The sequence below is a fragment of the Lissotriton helveticus genome, chromosome 5_1, assembly GCF_964261635.1.
Source record: "Lissotriton helveticus chromosome 5_1, aLisHel1.1, whole genome shotgun sequence".
NCBI classification, from domain to species: Eukaryota; Metazoa; Chordata; class Amphibia; order Caudata; family Salamandridae; genus Lissotriton; species Lissotriton helveticus.
In genome coordinates, this window is record NC_136065.1 from 2,056,197,296 (window position 1) to 2,056,215,991 (window position 18,696).

General features: G+C 43.8%; 1 long non-coding RNA gene across 4 annotated transcripts in view; it reads left to right on the plus strand.

The window, feature by feature from the left end:
* Positions 1–366: 366 nt before the first annotated feature.
* Positions 367–18,696, plus strand: part of LOC144756284 (uncharacterized) — a 540,171-nt gene continuing 521,841 nt past the window's right edge. For all 4 annotated transcript variants that reach the window (XR_013595113.1, XR_013595111.1, XR_013595112.1 and 1 more), the window contains exons 1-2: positions 367–445; positions 1,096–1,209. This is a non-coding gene — a long non-coding RNA (uncharacterized LOC144756284). The remainder of the gene's footprint in view (positions 446–1,095; positions 1,210–18,696) is intronic.

Below are 18,696 nucleotides of genomic sequence, written 5' to 3' on the forward strand. Positions count from 1 at the left end.
TATTTATGTTTTGGTTTTTAAAACATAAATAAAAAGCATTGTCATTACTGCAATGAAAATGCTTGTTTAATTTCACTTATAGCCCGTCTCTGACCGCAGTTACAAGAGTTCAATGTCCTACTCCTTTATCTCACCTCACCTGGTAACTTCATTGTTCCTCGCAGCTATCCACTCCTCAGCACAACAGAAGTTTCCTCAGTTAAAAGAAATCCGTCAGGTGACGTAAATTAAAAATTTGAACAATATCGCTCAAGTACGGCGGAATGCTCTCAAGCCAACAAATCAGCAGCGCTCTTTGTCAGCGCGGGCGGTGGCTTACCATGAAAAGAGCAGTGATTTGCTAGCACTTTCCCGCACAGCCTTTGGACGACGTATCTGATGCCCAGCGTCTCCTCGCAGCCTCACTTTCACCTCGAGGCCCCGCGATGTCCCAGTCTGGCGAGAGGTCAGTGAACTGCGTAGACGTAAATTTCCTTCAATGAGTTACCTGACAGAAATTCCGTCAGTTCCTTTTTTCTCTCCTTTCGCCCTTCTCTCTTCCATTTTTCGTTTTTTTCATCTTATTTCTTTCCTTTCTTCTTTCTTCCCCTCCTTTCTTCCGTCTTCTCCTTTCTTCCTTCTTCCTTTCCCTTCTTCTCACCTTACTTATTCTACGTTCTCTCCCATCCCTACATTATTTCCTTCCATCAATTTTTCTCTCTTTCCTTTCCGTCTTTCTTTCCTACTCTTCTCTTTCCTTCTATCAGTTCTTTTTTTACTCTTTTTCTTCTATCATTCCATAATTCGATTCATTCATTCATTCTCGTTCCTTGAGTTCTTCCTTCTTTCCTCCGGTTTACCTCTCCTGTTACTTGTTCCACTTTTTTTCCTTCCTCATTTACTTTCCTTTCCTTCTTACTTCTTTACATCCTTCATTGCTTCTTTTCCGCTTTCATTATTTCTTTTCTTTTCTCTTTAGTTCCTTTCTTGTTCTTTATTTTGCTTCTTTGTTCCCTTTTCGTGTATATCTTTTTTTCCTTATTTCCCCTTTTATTTAGTGTTTAGTTTATAAAAGCAATATCCTCATTTATTCGTTTTTCCATTACAATCTGACAGGTACACCCAGGATCTTACAGGGGGCAGAGAAGAGATAGGTTTACATGGAGCTCTGAATTCTCCACGTATCTTGTAAAATGTATTTCCAGGAATCCCCTTAGTAAAGCCTGCAAGGTATGTGTTAAAAATATCTACATGTTTTGTTTATTCATGGTGTTGTGGGCACATGCCCTTAAGGGAGAGTAGTGATAGGGGCATACCTTGCTATGTTCCTCTAGAGCAGAGGTCTTCAAACTTTAGGATGCAGAGACCCCCCTGTCAACATTTTCAGGCGTAAGGACCCACTGACAAAAATGTCTAAACCTGTAGGCAGGGCTACTGGATTATGAGGCAAGTGAGCACCAAATTACGTGACAGGCTTGACCAAATTGTGTGGGAAGAAAATTTTAATAATGTTAAGTGATGGCGCGTATTTTGGGTTAGCATTGCTCCATTGTTTTTTTACACACAGTAACACTGAGAATCAATATCACCCACCTGTCACTAGCCGGGAAAAAGCAAGATGGCGTCTGCGATGGACGCGCAAGCGAGCCGCTCCTGCCGGACCTCATGGGTGGCATACCTCAGCGGGAGTAAAGGAGAAAGGAGGAATGTATTCCGGCTTCGGAAAGCTATGGCCATAACTTACCGCTGGTTATAGGATCCTGAGGCTTCCTGTGAGCTTGGTTGTAGCGGGTTGCAGGATCGGATGCTGCAGCTGCGGCTGTCTGCGGCGTTGAGAGCGTGGTGGCTACAGAGGAGCAGCCGGTCGGCGTTTCTGGAGGACTGGCTCGCCTGTGCTTCATTCAGCTGCTCTCCGGAGGGCAGCTTACAGCAAGGAGAACATCGGGAACAGCGAGGAGAGATGCCGCCGAAAAACAACCATGGACGAAATAGAGCGCAGGGAGGAGCAGCCGTGGAACTGGCAGACGGTGTGGAGGCGGCAACCGGGTCTGCTCAGGCGGGGGGAGCCACGCTGACGGACAAGTTGGATAAGGTATTGGACCTCGGCTCTGGTGTGACTGCGACTCGGGCTAAAATAGCAGCAGCAGCATTAACTATAGAGAAAGAAATTCCGGAGCTATTTTTGGCAGCCAAGAACAAGGAGATGGGAAGGCAGCAGCGGGGTAGCAAAACTCAGTTAACAGAGCAGAGCTCTGGGGCCCTGGCCGAAGTGGATGCTGAAGTGGGAGCAGAGCTTGGCGAAAATAGCGAGGGGGCTCAGGGCAACGGGATACCTTGCACCCCGGCTAATCATCTGTTAGTGGAAATGGTGGAGGAAATGACAGATGATGCCGCTACTGATAAGAGCGAGGTGGTAAATGCTGCAGGGACTGCCCCGGGATCCTTGGAAGCAGACAAAATGATTATAGCTCAAAGGTGGATAAACAGGGCAATCAGGAATATCAGCTACAGGTCACTGAGACTGATTCTGCTGACTTTTATTCCCTTTTCAGAACAGTCGATGTCCTCCTTGGAGGACCTTGTGCAACAGTATGCAATACACATGAGCATGGGGGATGGAAGCATGCATAGTAGTTTGGACTTGGATGACCAGCCAGAGAACGATGCACAAACAGTGAGAAAACTCTATCTGAATGCGAATGGAAAAGAGGTGGATCCAGGAAATCCTGCGAAGGAGGGCGATAGATCGGCGGATCCAGGGATAGAGGCGAAAGAAATTTCATTGGCCCTGATTTATCAATCTATTATGCAGCATCGGGAAGAGACTCGAGAAGAGAGTCAAAGGGCTCAGAACTCTTGTCGGAAATTGCAGAATTCGGTTAGGCGCTTGGTCAAATCACATGCTGAATTTTTGTCAAGAGTAAATGAAGTAGAGGTACGCATATCTAGTCTAGAGGACGAAGTAGCTCAACAGAAGACAGTTATTGAGACACACTTGGCTACCAAGGAAAACATCAACTGGAAGCTAGCGGACATGAAAAATAGGTCTCGCCGGAATAATTTGAGGGTTTTACCAATACTTGAAGGGAAGGAGGGGTCAAATCCTCGAGGGTTTATTATAGACCTACTAAGAAAAGCGTTGCCGGAAGTTACAAAGTGGGTTTGGGATAGGGAGGTCGAGCGGGCGCATCAATTTCCATTTTCCATCAGAGCTGACCAGCGAGACCAGAAACCGAGAGCTACATTAGTGGCATTTAATAGCTTTCTCGCTCGCCATGAGGTATTTTTGAAAGCACGGCCGGACAAGAAAAGAAGTGGAGGTGACTTTGAATTTTTTGTACGCCCTGATTTGTGTAAGCAATCAGTAGAACTACGCTGGCAGTATCGTCAGATGATTCCTGAATTTCAAGCTAAGGGGACTCAGGCATTCTTAATGTTTCCAGCTAAAATGAAAGTAATTTATAAAGAACGTACACGGTTCTTTACAACAATTGGATCAGCTAAAGAATTTCTGGGCCCGATGTAGTATAATCAGTTGATCAGTTAATAGGGAATGTTGTGTTCTTAGATTATAGGGCAAAGGAATTTACTGACTGTCCTGTTTTTCCTTTATTCCTGCTTTTCTAATTATTTTTGTTGTGTGTATTAATAGTAAGGATGGCAATATGGCCCGCGGGCAAAGGCAGGGGGTGTGGGTGAGCTCGCATCTACAGGACCATAAGTCCTAAAGCCTCGTTAATGAGGGGGGAGGGCAGACTGGGAGGGAGGGGTCTAAGGGAGGGGTTGAGGGGGGATGGGTTCTTTTTGGTGGGGTTTAAAAAGGGGGAAACATTTTCATAGCAGCAGGAAATGGTACAAATTGCAAAATTTACACCAAAATGTATACCGAAGAGGTTATAGAAGACAAGTGGGAGATGCAAGTTTTTTTTGCCTTTTTCCTTTTTCTTGCCATAGATTAGCAGGGGCTGTGAAGAGAGAATTGATTTACATCTTTAATAATGTCGGGTAAAGGAATAATAATATGCACGTTAAATGTATCAGGTCTTAATAACTGGGCAAAGCGTCAAAAAGTGGCAGCGGAAGTTCGTCAAATTCGGCCCGACTTGCTTTGCATACAGGAGACACATATACCCTGGCCTAATAGAGCGATATTGAAAGATCTAGGGTTTGTATTATTATCTGCTTCCGGTCAGCTTGGTACAACTAGGGGGGTAGCAATTTTAGCGTCTAGTGGCTCTATGAAGTGTGGGCGAAGGTTGGCGGATAAGTTGGGTAGGTGGGCCATTGTTGAGTGTGGGGTAGAAGGTTACTGTTTTACGCTCTGTACTGTTTATGGGTCCAATTTGGATGAACCAGGGATTTTGTATGATTTAAATACAGAATTAGCGGTATGGCCAGCTCCTCTGATAATATGTGGGGATGTTAATATTAATTTAACAAATCAGGCATTATTAGAGGGGCCCCAGAAATATGTTGGACGGAAACCTAAAGTTTTTAAAGCACTTTTTGATTATGGTTTGGTGGATGTGTGGGGTAGAATAAAGGGACAGCAGTTGGGATTTACTTTTTATTCACACCCACATAAAAAATGAGTTAGGCTGGACTATTTTTTTGCATCTACTTCTTTATTAAATGGTGCATCTATTCAGGTGTTTCCAAGGATTTCGTCCAATCACGCCCCTTTAGTCCTAGAGTTAGTGGCCACTAGGGTAAGGAGGCCGTACAACTCTTTCACATTTGATAGGAAATTGTGTTTAAATGATAAATTTAAGGAACATATGGGTTTTTGGATTAAGGACTTCTTTTTGCGAAACAGGTTGTCAGCACCTCTTAATATAATTTGGGATTCTTTTAAAGCCTGTTTTCGAGGTGAAGTGCTTAGGTTTAGCCTATATCTACAGAAGAAACAAAAGAAGGAGCTGGCCGGGTATTACGAGGCGCTTAGGGTAGCAGAATGTGTTTTAACAATAGGAATCATGTCTGGCTTGCAGGACATCTCGGAGCCATTAAATATAGTAGCTAAATGCAGGGCAAGGGTTTTGGGCTTTTGGAGTGAAGAGAATGCCAGGAAATATCTTATCTCGAAACAACAACTTCATGAATTTGCCGAGACTATTGGACGAGCACTGGCGCTGTGTATACGAATGAAGGGATCTGCGAGAGCTGTTCAAACAATGAAAGATCAGAATGGGGTGGCACACTCGGATCCGCAAAAGATACTTTCTATTTTGCAGGAATTCTATGCTGTTTTGTATACTCATCAGGGAGGGGGAGACGGGGGTCAGTAGAATGGGACACGAGGAAGTGCCACAATTAGATCCTATGTTGGCAGAGCAGCTTGACTCTCCGATATCTATGATAGAATTAGAAAGGGCTGTAAAAAGCTTAGCGGCAGGAAAAGCAGCGTAACCTGACCGGATACTGGTGGAGGTGTATAGGCTTTTTTTCCGCTTTTTCCGGTATTTCAGCAAGCACAAGCTGGACAACCGCCTAAATCATGATCAGAAGCCACAATTGCGGTTTTTTGCAAAAAGGGTAAACCTCCAGATTTGGTAGGGTCTTATCGTCCGATTTCTTTATTAAATTGTGACAACAAAATTTACTCTAAAATTTTGGCTAACGACTCTCCTCTGTTATTACCTCCCTGGTGTCTTTGAATCAGCATGGTTTTATTCCCCAACGCGGAACCACGGAACACATTAATAAAGTTGTCACACTGTTTGATATTGCTAGCGTTGAAAATAGGGAACTAGCACTAATACTGTTGGACGCGGAAAAAGTGTTCGATCGAGTGGAGTGGGGATATTTATGGCAGTTAATGGATCGAAATGGTTTTGGACAGAAGTTTTTAACAGCTATACAGGCATTGTACGAGGTGCCCACTGCCAAGATTCCTGCAATGGGTTTACTTCCAGATGTGGTCCCCATTACCCGAGGTACACGCCAGGGTTGTCTTTGTTCTCCCTTATTATTTGCTTTGTACATAAATCCCTTTTTGGAACGTTTATTGCATAATATTCGAATCCCTCCCTTTTTGGTTCACGGTTATGAATTTTCTGTACTTGCATACGCTGACGATATAGCCGTAATCACTGTGGACCCTGCTGGCGCAATGGATGAAATTGAGAGGCTAGCGTCTGAGTTTGGGGCGAAGTCAGGGTATAAGCTCAATGTGTCTAAAACACAAATTTTTGGTTCAAATAGTACCCAGCTTAGAGATGACCGAGTAACAAAAGAAGTAACATATTTGGGTATACAAATACGATCAACTATTAATGAGCTGATGGAGGTAAATTCGAACTCCTTGATTGGAAATATTAAAAATTCTTTGGATAGATGGGGTCGGCTCAATTTCACAATAATAGGACGCTGTAACATCATTAAAATGAAGATCTTACCTAAGGTTCTTTATTTATTTCGGTGCATACCCTTGGAAGTAACAAATGCTAGGCTACAAAATCTTCAGTCAATTTGTGGCAAATTTATTTGGAGACCAGGGAAGCCCAGACGGGCGATGCGTTTTATGACTCTACCTTTTGAGAGAGGGGGCCTAGCAGTTCCGGATTTTGTTTTGTATTATTATGCTTGTTTTTTGTTGAAAATGTGGTGGATACTTACTGGGCAAGGGGCTAGCAGTACGGCTAATGCACCTACGATTTTTGAAATGTTAATGGGCCCTATTGCTAGGCAATGTCTATTTACTGAAGTGGATGGCAGCTATTACAAGCGAACGCGATTTAAGGTTTTAATTAGTGCCTATAAAGTGTGGAAACGAATTCGGGCATTGATAAAAGTGGGGAAAATCTCTTATTATACACCTATGTACGCAGTGAAGTTGCTACCAGGTATATGTCAGGATAATATTGCTTCAGCATGTAGGAAAAAGGGTAACAGAATTTTAGGTAACTTCTACTCCACGGAAGGGGTGTGTAAATCTTTTGATGATTTGGTTTCACAGTATGGTATTCCCAGAATACAATTTTTTTAATATTTGCAGATAAGGAATTATTTACAGCGAGTTAATTTCATTAGGAAACCCCAGCCCCTAATAGGTTAAAATTAGGCGACCATGTAGAATTGGAGAATTATATCAACTATTACTAGGTGATCACTTGGATGATTTCGATAAGTATATGGTAAAATGGTCTAGGGATTTGGGAGAGCCAGATATCAATCTCGAGAAACTTATTGCAGTATCTAGGGAAGTACTTATGTCTGCAAATCTGAAGGCTCAATTTTTTAAAATCTCTTCGATTTATATTATACTCCCGCGCGCATGGCTAAGTGGGGGACTAGATTTGATGGTAAATGCTTCCGGTGTCAAGAGGATAATGCTGATAGTGTAAATGTGATAAGTTGTCGAGATTTATAGCAGATATAGAAAAAATGTTGTCATTAGTTATGAAAGTTAGGATGACCATTACACCTGCGATGATGGTCATTGGGATGGGGCCTGAGAGTAATAGGGATAACCCATTATATGTACATAGACAACTTATTTTTTTCTCTATGACAGTTGCACGTTTATGTATTGCCACTGAATGGCTACAGAAAGATTCTCCTGTGTTTGAATTGTGGCGGGCTAAAATGTACAATTATTGTAAAATAGAATGGGGTTTGTTCTCTGTTAAAGGGGCGAAGAAACGCAAGATTGGTTTGAGTATATGGGCAGCATTTAGGGAATACTTTGGGGACTGAGACATTAATGGATTTATTTATTTATTTTGAATTGATTTCTACTATGATTGTATTCTTTGGAGTAGAAGTGTATCGTTTATGCTTTGTTCTGTACTAAATCTGCTGCTGTGAATAAAAAAATATTTTTAATGAAATAAAAAAAAAGAGAATCAATATCACCCTATCAGTAACAGTTTATAACCAAAATACAGCAATTAACATCAGACAGATGTGTATTTAACCTTTGTGATGGGCCTTCCACTCCACAGGAGTATGTGCTGCCACATTAAAAGCTCACCTGGCCCTGGCCGGGACCAGCAGGGGTCCCTTAAAACCCTGGCGGTCTTGTGCAGAGTTAAGCAGTTTACCTATGCCGCTTTCCTCTCGCCCCCTCTCCTCTTTAATTCCCGGATCCCTCTCTCAATTTGCAGGCCACTTCTATCATCCCTTTATACAATTCCTGAACTCTTCCCATTCAACCTCTCCCTTCACCTTTAACCACCTTCTGCTATTCTGTCTTTTCACTGCCCTCATCTCTAACAGTCTCTCACATTTATCTCATGGCCTCTCTGGCCCGTCACCTCCCGTGCCCCTCAGCACTTCTCATTCACCTCAAGTCTCTCCATTCAAATGTTGTCTATTTGTATCTTACACCTATTCAGTCCCCCCATTTATCTTCCACACCTTTGTCCTTAAACACCTTCTTCAACCAATGTCCCTCTGCCCTGTCACCTCAGCACCAGTGCCTAATTTGAAAAGGTGGTTTTGAGTGCTCGGCACTGGCACCTAATTGTGCACACTGGCACTATAAGAGTCTTCCACGTGGTGGCTCTGTCTAATCTGTGTAATTTAGAGATGAGCAGAAGAGCTATTTATTAATTCAATATACATTAAAAATTATAAACTCCTGACACCCATGCCACTCTTATAGCTTTGGAGGCTTGCAATAGTCTGAATAGCCACACTTGTGCAAGTGTTATGGTTCGTAGTTGCATAGGTATTGTCATTGGCCCAAGGCAATGGGTGGGTAGTTAAAGTTGCAGTGGTCTAATGGTGAGGGCCCTGACGCATGTTTTATTACAAATTAATCACTGTTCTGCACCCACCCCAGTACTCCCTCTCTTCCCCTATCACTGCTGTCCCACTCCCAGTCCTATGATTAGGGTTGCCTGCTCATTATTTTTGATGTCCCAGATGGTACAAAAATAAGCAGACACCTAAAGCTTTATTTTCTGCACTCTTATCTGTGCATACTTAGAACAGCAAATATAAATAGAAAGCACTTTTAATTGTGTTCTAGGGCTGCCCCAATGATCAATGGCTGATAATTAAAGGGGAAAAAAGTCACATAACAAATGAATACATATTTTTTTATTCATAACTTTATTTAGTGTCAAGAGGACATTTTAGCAGGCTCTTTAAACAACACAGGCCTGGCATTTGTTTTAAGCAACCCTACTTTATATTCCTTTTCATTGAATGCATTCTCACACTACACCAGTAAATGTAAAATGCAAATGTAAGGAATAGGCAGAGTGGGGGCCCAGGGGGTACTGGAACTAGAAAAAATATGAAGCCTCTGTAACCAGTTTACAAAAGGTATGTAAATATGCTAATGGTCTTTAATGACCTGTGAAAAACTCGGGCGTGCCGGAGATAAGACTCCAGACACTGCCCAGCCAAGCCCCCAGCAGCTCGAGCTGCACTGCAGCCGCCCAGGCTGAGACACACAAGGGGAACCTGAAGCTATGGGCCTGGGCAAAAGTGTGACTGAGAAGGTGCAACCCCCTTTCTATCACTCCACGGCCCCCCTGGGGGTCGCGCCCCACAGTTTGAATACCCCTTCTCTAGAGCTACATAAAGTGTCCTGAAACGAACAATGGCATTTTAGAGATCTAAAACAGAAGGTGATTAATTGCTACTTATTTGGAAACCTCCCACTAAATGTACGAGTAGGGCTTTACGTGGCATGCCTAATGGTTTAGAAAGACATTGTGCTAATGAGTTACTGAGCAATTTCAAATGGCTTTAGCAGGAGGTAATGCTTCTATTGTAAAGTGTTGATCAGTGTCCTTTTCTTTTTAAGGGATATGCTTAATTGGCTTCATATTTCTAAACTCTGTGTGTTCGGAACATTTGGACTATAGAATATTAGCACAAGACCACATCACTTGAAAAAGTGATGCCAAGGTTCAAACTCAAGTTTCCAACAATTTATAGTAGCTCACATCCAGTCCTGAGTACACAACAAAGCTGGGACTGCCTGCCCAGTATAATGTCTGGGCTGAGGACAATTGATGAGTATTGTGTCATTAAAACATTTATCAATAGGTAATGGATCTCGCACACCGTGGGTGACTCAGAATTTGGCTAAGTGTTGCCACCCAGGTATTCCATTTGGTGGGCGTGCATTGAGGTATGTCCTCTGAACCAGGACGTAAAACTTGAAATGAAACTGTTGTGCTGCCCCGCTGGGAAGCGTCCCTCAATTGCACTAGCTTTGTCCACTTGGAATCTCCTTCAAAAAAGCTTTATTCAAAACTCAACTATAGGTTCTTCAACTGAAGTTAATTATTATTCATTAAATTCACATAGGATATCTCTTGAATTTATGAATTGTCCACATCATTCATGGGAAGAGTAACAGTGCATCAAAAATCATTCCCTTCCAAACACTTCCCATTAATGAAAAACTATGAACTTGAGTCTTAATTAGTCACCCAGTTCCTCACCCGCCAACTTGATATTCCTCATCTTTGGCTCGTTTTCATGTACTGTAAGAGACTAGGCATGTTTTCTCTCTGTATGTTTGTGCCTTCATTGTGGAGTTCAGAAGTTCTCTAGAAGGTTTCTGCTGGGTGCAAGAACTCAATATACGGTTTCTAACGTGTTCTTGGTGACAAATGACATTTCACTGCTTGTCCTATACCACGTATTCAATGAAAGTGTCTGAGGCCGTTTCTATAAGGCCGAAAAGGGGTGGCAAAAAAAAGCGGGTGTGCCTTGCAAAGAACAATGAATCTGGGGCCTGCGGCCAGGTGGGGTAGTAGAGAACACACTGTTTAAACTCCCCAAAAAATGACGCTATTCCATTTAACTGTGAAAGAGTGGCGGGTAGTGTTGCTAAGTATACTTTGAGGCGAGATGGACCATAAGTCGTACCTTTCATGGTCTGTAACAAAATATTAGACTCACCAGGAGTGACAGACAATCACTGCTGCACAAGCACACACACAAAATGTTTGTCGGTGAATGTTCCATGATACAGTATCTGCAAATCCAGAAACTTATTATGGCCATCACTGCCCAGAACTCTCTATCAAGAGGATAGAGGGGGCGCAGAGAGGCAGGGGCTAGCTTGGTGGACCACCAGCTTGATTTAAAAGAAGGGGACAGGTGTGCACATTTGGTGTTTGCTACATGAAAAACAAATGATGGAACTGTATTTGTAGTCTGTGAAGACAAGATAATGTGTTAAATGAAAGAATCCTCATTTATTGAAAATAAATACCTTATTTATATTAGGCATTTAGTAGCACAATTATTCATTTGCATTAGTTTGTTGTTACTATTCTAGCCAAAAAAAACTACAATAGTACCAGACAGATTTACTTTAGTTGCAAATATCACAACTTTGTGGATACATATCAATAATCAGGCTGGGTGGGAATAATGAACTGGCACGTGATTACTTTTGGACTTCTTTTGTGCCTGTAGCTATTTGGATTATTCATAACTTCCTGAAACTAAACGCTGACAAAACAGAGGTGGTTGTAGAGGGCGCTCCTCCTAGATGCTCTCGAGCAATGTCCCACTCCTACCCATCTGCTGAAAATCTTTCTATGTGTTCTTCCATTTGATGATTTTGAATACAATTCTCCCCCTCCAGCCTATACTAATGTTCAGAATATTGAAGCCATTGCTGTCTCTAGTCTGCAGTGTGCTAGTGCTTTATATTTGGAGCTGCCCGCTTTACGAGTTAAACCTCTTCAACTAACTCAAAATGAGTCTGTCTACCTGCTGCTCAAACTTCCTCGCAAATTGTCCATCTCTGCTCATCTTTGCAGATCTCATTGGTTCCCTATTCATAAACAATCCATGTCTATACTTTAGCATCACCTGAATGTTGTTTTTCCTTTTTTCCCCCAACCTCTGTCTCTATGCAATAAGCTCTCTGCCTTCTAGTCAAACAAAATTGATTCAATTTGAAAGTCCTCTCCTTCTGCTTCCTCTTGCTCTGCTCGTATGCCTGCTTATTCAGTATGGTCTGCTCTTCTACTTCACCACCTCTGTTTAATCCCATTCCTTTATCCCTATAACTCATTGAAGAACTCCTGTCTTCCACTCAATCAGGTTCTGCGCTTGACCTTTGCCTACTACAGTTTCTTTTATTGGGCAGATCAGTTATTGCCACAGCTCCTAAAGACATCTTAGACAAATATGTGGCCTGACCCATTTCCCTCCTCTTGTAAGTAGTCCCTGCTGATTTCGCTCCTACCTTTTCCAATTAAAGTTCCAGAAGAAGCAATCAACAAACAGTTTATTTTGTTTATAGATCTTTATTGGCATTTCTAATAAACATTACAAACAGTCAACATATATTCATTATTCACATATTATAAAACAACAGGTCAACACGTACAGCAGTCCGTAGTCTATGGACCATATAGCTGTACTCAGTTACATCCATTATCTCCTTATTAATCCCAAGTACATTGACCGTGGTCCCTGTCTCCGAGTTTATGAACTACCCTTTATCTGCCCACCCCCCTACCACTCCCCCACCCTTCCCCCAACTAAACTCCCCCCCCAACCCCTCTCCATGTCTGTTGTGTGGTCGCAGGTTACATGACTCTGTCACTTAACCTCCTGTCCCTTATCTAAGAACTGCCCGGCCGGACCCCGCTACTCCCACCCTTCCGCCTCCTGTTCGCCCTTCGGCTCATCACCAGCTATTACACCTTCTTCAGCCTCCTCTCCATCTTCACAGGTCGTCTCCCCAACTGTCAGCTCCGTCACCATTGCCCTCCAGGCATGCAGGTCCTCTTCTAACTTTTCGTCCCATCTAGTCTGCTGCATTCAAATCACTTCAGCAGTCGCCCATTCTTCAATGTCCCGCCTCCACTGTGCTACTTTGGGTGGTCTGCGGCCTAACCACGAAATGGCAATCCGCCTTTTCGTAAGCACCAGTCCCAAGAGGACAAATGTCCTGCTAAGATTCCTATTCTTAGGTCGGGGAAGTAAACCCAACACCACCACCCGGATCTCCTTTACTATATCCCATTCTGGTGCTCTTTGCAACATGGTCAGCACCCCGTCCAATATTCCTGTAGTTCAGGACAAGTCCAGACCCTGTGGATAGATGCAGCCTCCCTCTCGCCACATGTAGGACACTTCCCTGAACGCTCTGGTTATTTCTTATGTAGCACCCTAGGAGTCAGATAGGTTTGATGGATATAGTTAAATTGGATTTATTTGAACCTTGTATTCACACTCACTTGTTTAGCCCCCTCATGAATTTTGGTCCATTCCCTTTCCGTAATCTGGTCCCCCATGAGTACTTCCCATTTCGCTTGGATTGGTAGCGCCACAACCACCTTGTCGTCCCGTATCGCACGATAGAGGTGAGAAATCACCCTTTGCCAATTTCCATCATAGTCTGCAGCACTTTAGAGACCCGAGGTTCGTCTGGGAACATTGGCGATAGTTCCCTTGCTACCCTTGCTATCTTTTAATATTGCAAAATCTGTCCCGGACCCAGCTCAAAGGTTGCCGTTACCTGCTCATGTGTGATGTATTGTGCGTTATTGTAGAGGTTGCCCATGTTCAAACACCCACCCTCCTGCTACCTCCTCACCGAAGTGGATGCGGAAATCTGTTGGCAATGTTGGATGACCCACAATGGCATGTCCGGTGCATATGGGGCTCTTTTTAGTACTGTCCAAACCACCAGTTCCCACATTTCCGCCACATGACGAACAATTTATGGGCACGTTGTGGGTACCCTTGTTCCCATCATAAGCAACTCCGATAACTTTCTGTCCCCAAAGGTACCCTCCAGCAGGGCCATCTCCCAATTGTCGTCCCCATCCAGCCAGTGTATTGCATGTTGTAATTGCGAGGCCGCATAGTAATATTCCAAACATGGAACCTCTAACCCTCCATTTCCCACCGTTCTCTGTAAAGTGACCAGACTGACCCGCTTCCATTTGAGTCCCCATAATAGGTCCGTTAGCAGCTTATGTAGGTATTGGTCGGCTGCTTCCGCTAATCTAACTCCCAGGTATCGGGGAGCCGTCCTCACCCTCGGGAGCCCTACCTCTGGTAATCCTTCATCAGGACGCAAGGCCAGTTTCCTCATCGGGACCAACTTGGATTTTCCCGGGATAATCCGCAGGCCTGACACACGGCCAAACCCCTCCAGGATACCCAGCAGGGTCGGAATTGCAGCTACCGGATCTGGACATACACCAAAGTGTCTTCCGCATACATTGACACCACATGATTAGTCTCCCCCAGCCTGATCCCGAATGTCTCCATCCCCATGTAAAGGTCCCAGAGTATTTTCTGCAGGAGTGCCAGGAACTGAAGACTGGCCCAACCCTTCCCCCCTCACACCTCTTGTGTCTAACAAACCCTAGAACACAATGGTGAGATGGAGGGAAAGGAGGGAACAAAACAAGGGAAGGCAGGGAAGAACAGGACTACACGGATTGGCCCCTTTACTCTGGAAGCAGTAGCTAGAAAGAAGGTGTGTAGTTTAATAAACAACAAGTCACAAATAAGCACTATGAATAGCACAACCTATGTGTATTCACCTCACTCTAGTCATGAAATGCAGAGAGTATCACTTTAAGGAATGCAGGTTATGAGTCTCCAACTCCTACTAGTGAATGTATGTGCTTCTCCTCTCACTGATGGTACAAAAAGAGGGCTGTCCCCGACCTGTTTAGAAGACAGCTAGTTACTATCTATTAGCACCAAATGTAACAAGTAAATGCTGTGAATTCTAGCGTTTCTTACAAGGTGAGGCAGGGTGAACACTGGGAAAGGTAACTTGTATATACAATGATTCTCAAAGATGCAGTTTCATCTTAAAGACAGTAATATAAGCATCAGCAATATTAGGCTAATTACAACATAAAGCCAAAGAAAAAGGGCGCTAAAAAGCGCGTTACCATGTCTTCGAGAAAGGAGCACTGTGACGACTGCCAGTTGAGAAAGGGCCGGGAAGTCGAGTCTATATCAAGAAAAATAATAAAGGCAAAAAGAACCCCCCACGCGGGCCCCCTCGAATCCTGTGCCTACCGAGCACTGCGACCCGTCCTCAGCAGGTCCGGCTAACCGACAGAACGCAAGTCCGGCCGGTGAGCGGAACCGCGAGAGACAGACGGGGCACCGGAGACACAGGGAGAGGAAAGCCGGCAATTGGGAAAAAATATAGGGACACAAAGCCTCCAAAGCCGTCGGGAATGTGGAAGAGGTGTGGCGCCGCGGCCAGGGCGACTGACGCTGGAATCTGGGGACCACGGTTCGATCCCCGGCTCCGGCGGCAGGTTAGCCCAGCACCATGTGACTCTGGGCAATAGCTCGCTTAATCTTCCTGACGGCCCCCAGCGCCTAGAGACCCTTACGGGTGATTGTGCGCTTTACAAATGTGGACTTTAATGAGGAACTTTAATGAGGAATGCGGATGACGGAGGAGGATGGAGGAGGAGGATTGAGAGCAAACTAGCTCCGTGTGCTAGAACGAACAGGATCCCCCACTTGGGATAACAGCGAAGGAACACTACAGGAACAGGGGAACAGACAACTATGAGATACGGAACGCGGAGATAGGCGGCTCTGCAGCAGTGACGCGACGAAGTCCCAGAAGTGACGTGACGTAGTCCCGATACACTAGAGCGCGAAGCGCTGTGTACAAGGGGAAGTTGGTTTTTATGGTCTACTTGTCCTCCCTCGCGCATTCGTGCCGTCGGCCTGTCCAGCCCCTAGGGGTTCTCAGAGCGTCCGGCGAACTGGCAGGCATGACACCCCACATGTAAGTTTCCCACCAGGATCTCCATTGCCACCGCAAAGACTAATGTTGATAACGGACATCCCTGTCTGGTGCCTCGTTGTAGGCGAAAGGCCCACAAGACCAGCCGCCCCACTCTGATCCTGGCACAAGGTTTTGAGTATGAAAGCTGCACGCATTAAAAAATTAAGCCCTGACTCCTATGGCCCGGAAGACTTCCCAAAGATGCTTGCTCAATATCTAAGAGTGCCAGGGCGCACTCTTCCTGGTGAAGCACAGGTGAATGCAAAACGTGGGCCGATTGTCGTAAGTTAAATGTCATACGCAATCAACAAACAGTTGTCTACATTTCTGAGGACCAATGATATCCTTAAAATAGCTCAGCCTGAGTTTTGTCATTCCGGTAGCACAGTTTCAATGCTGATCTCTATACGACCTCCACAAGCTTGTTGACCAGGGGAGCTGCAATGCTCTAGTTCTCCTTGATTTTTCTACAGCCTTCTGTACAGTCTCTCTTGATGGTCTCATTGATTGCGTCTAGGCATCATGAATCCAGGGCAAAATTCCTCGTTCTTTTCGAGTAGGGATCGGACTGTTCATCTTGCCCCTTTTCGATCTGATTTTGAACATCTCTCTTATCTTATCTTATCTCTCTTACGTGGTACCATAGGCTTCTCTCCAAGCCCCACACTTTTTAGTCTCTATGTTCTTACCTTATCCCAAGTCTTCCAGTCTGCCAGTTACCCCCTAATGTGCTGCTCAGATGACAGTTCGGTATTGACTATCAATTCCTGCCAGCTTGGAGACTTTTCAAATGTGTATTTGAGGTATATTCGCCTTGATGGGAAACAATTCTATGAAACTCAATACAGACAAAACTGAGTTCCTGATGGTATAAATAACCCCAGGCCTGGCCTTCTGACTTCGGACCCTCTCAACTTGGCCCGTCTCTTCCTTCCACAATCTCCGAGTACTTTTTTAATAGGACCTCTCTCTCACAATCCTGTCTCCTCTTCTTGTTTTCTCCATATGAAGATCCTTAGATCCAGTCATTTCTTACTTTTGGTTATTACCATCTCATAGCAGAAGCATTCATTTTAAGTTGGCTGAACTACTGGACCTCTTTATACCTCAATCGCTATTGTTCTTCTTGCAGCATTTTCAATGCTTCTCGAATGCTGCAATGTGTATAATCTTCAACATTACTTTCCTTTCCTCTACCTCTATTCACTACAACTCTCTTCACTTATTACTTGACCCTAAAAGTACCAATTTCAAGTCTTTGCACATGGTTCTCAAGACCTTTCATCACAGTGGTTCTCTTTATTTCCAACACAAGTTTATACACTTCCCCTCACCATCTCAGCTCCATCAATAATATCCTGCCTTTCAAGAAGGCATTAGAAGTCTGGCTCTTTTCTTCGTAAACTATTGTCCCCCATCATCATTCCTTTATAGATAATTACACACTTTACAAAAACCTGATATAAATAGATCAATAAATCAACTCCAATATTACAGCATAGTGTCATGGAATGGAGAGGGATGTCACCAGGCCTCAATTGTTGAGTCGTTGTATTGAAAATTGAGGCAGTAATGATTTTGGATCAGATAAAGGGTCTGAAAGAGTGACTGTGAGGTTTTGATTTGGAGGAGGGTAGTCTATGTTGTATTTGAAGTCAGATGTTATTGTGATGTGCTTTAGTATTGATAGTTTTGACTTTGTGTAATCCTCTTTGATTTCGTAAAGGTTCTTCAAGCTAAGCTTGAAGATCAACAGTCTGCAAATCTTCCTCTTTTCGATACTGAATCTTTCAATGGCGGCAGGTGTTAATGCCAACATTTCTCTCCATGTTTCCTCCCTTTGCATCAGCCCCTGTGGGGTTCTTTGATAGGACAGCCTACCTTCCCAGCTTAATGTGATTTTACATCTACAGTCTAGGTGTGTTGGCATATATTGGCCTTAATTACAACCCTCTGCCTGCTCTGTTCTTGAGGGTTCACTTGTACATGTTAAGCCAAACACAAAATCTTGCCCGCTATATGAGTCAAAAAGGCATGTGACCTTTTTCCTCCTTCTTGGTTCCTAAGGAGGAACATATTCAAATGATGAAAATGCTCAAGCTTGTTAAAGACTTGGAATGTTGCTCCAATGGATAGAAAGTAAATATACTTTCTTGTCTCAAGAACCTCAGTCTAAACTGCGCTCAGAGAGCCTGAAAAAAAGCAGTGAAGCAGCTCCCAGGATAATACGTGATAAGATTCTAGAGCTGCTGGTGGCTATCTGAAAGAGACAATGTCAAATTTCAGCTTGTGCACTACAATCCCAGTTTTATAGGTACTTGCAACCCAGAAACGCACTATTCCCCACATATCCAACCTCGAGGCGGTCCAAGAGTGTAGTCCCATGGAGGCCAAACTGGTGATTTCTCATCTTCCTTTGCTGGGAAAAGTGTCCCACATGTATTAAACTCAAGAGATTAATTCACCTGACAATTTTAACTAACTGATAGAAGCATGGGAGGCAGCTTTAGGCTCTCTGGACAACGAGGAATAGCTGTTTACGCTTATGGCTCAATGTGAGGCATCAATCTCAAAATCGGCTTTGCCTCAGAACAGTTTACAGGGATCTTTTGCTAAATGAATGTTTATGAAAATCGAATCTCGAAGCATAATGTATTTATTTCTGGGAATATTGATGTGCCAAAGCCTCCATCAATGTGAGATAGGCTTGCTTTAATATTAATGTCAAGCACAGGTGCTTGCCCAATGTGGATCTTGCTTACCGTATGCCCATCTGTATGGATGGATACATGTACATGGTATTTCCATAGCAGAAACCTATTCAGAATGCAGCGGAGAGCTGTACAGGGTCAAAGACGAAGCATAAAGTCAACAAGTAATAGGAGAGGTAGCAGGTTAGTGAAGGTCAAAGCATTGTGACATAGTGTTATTTAAAGAGCTGAGTCTTCAACTCTTTCTTAAATTGGAGCAACATTGGAGTGGTCCATATGGATACAAGG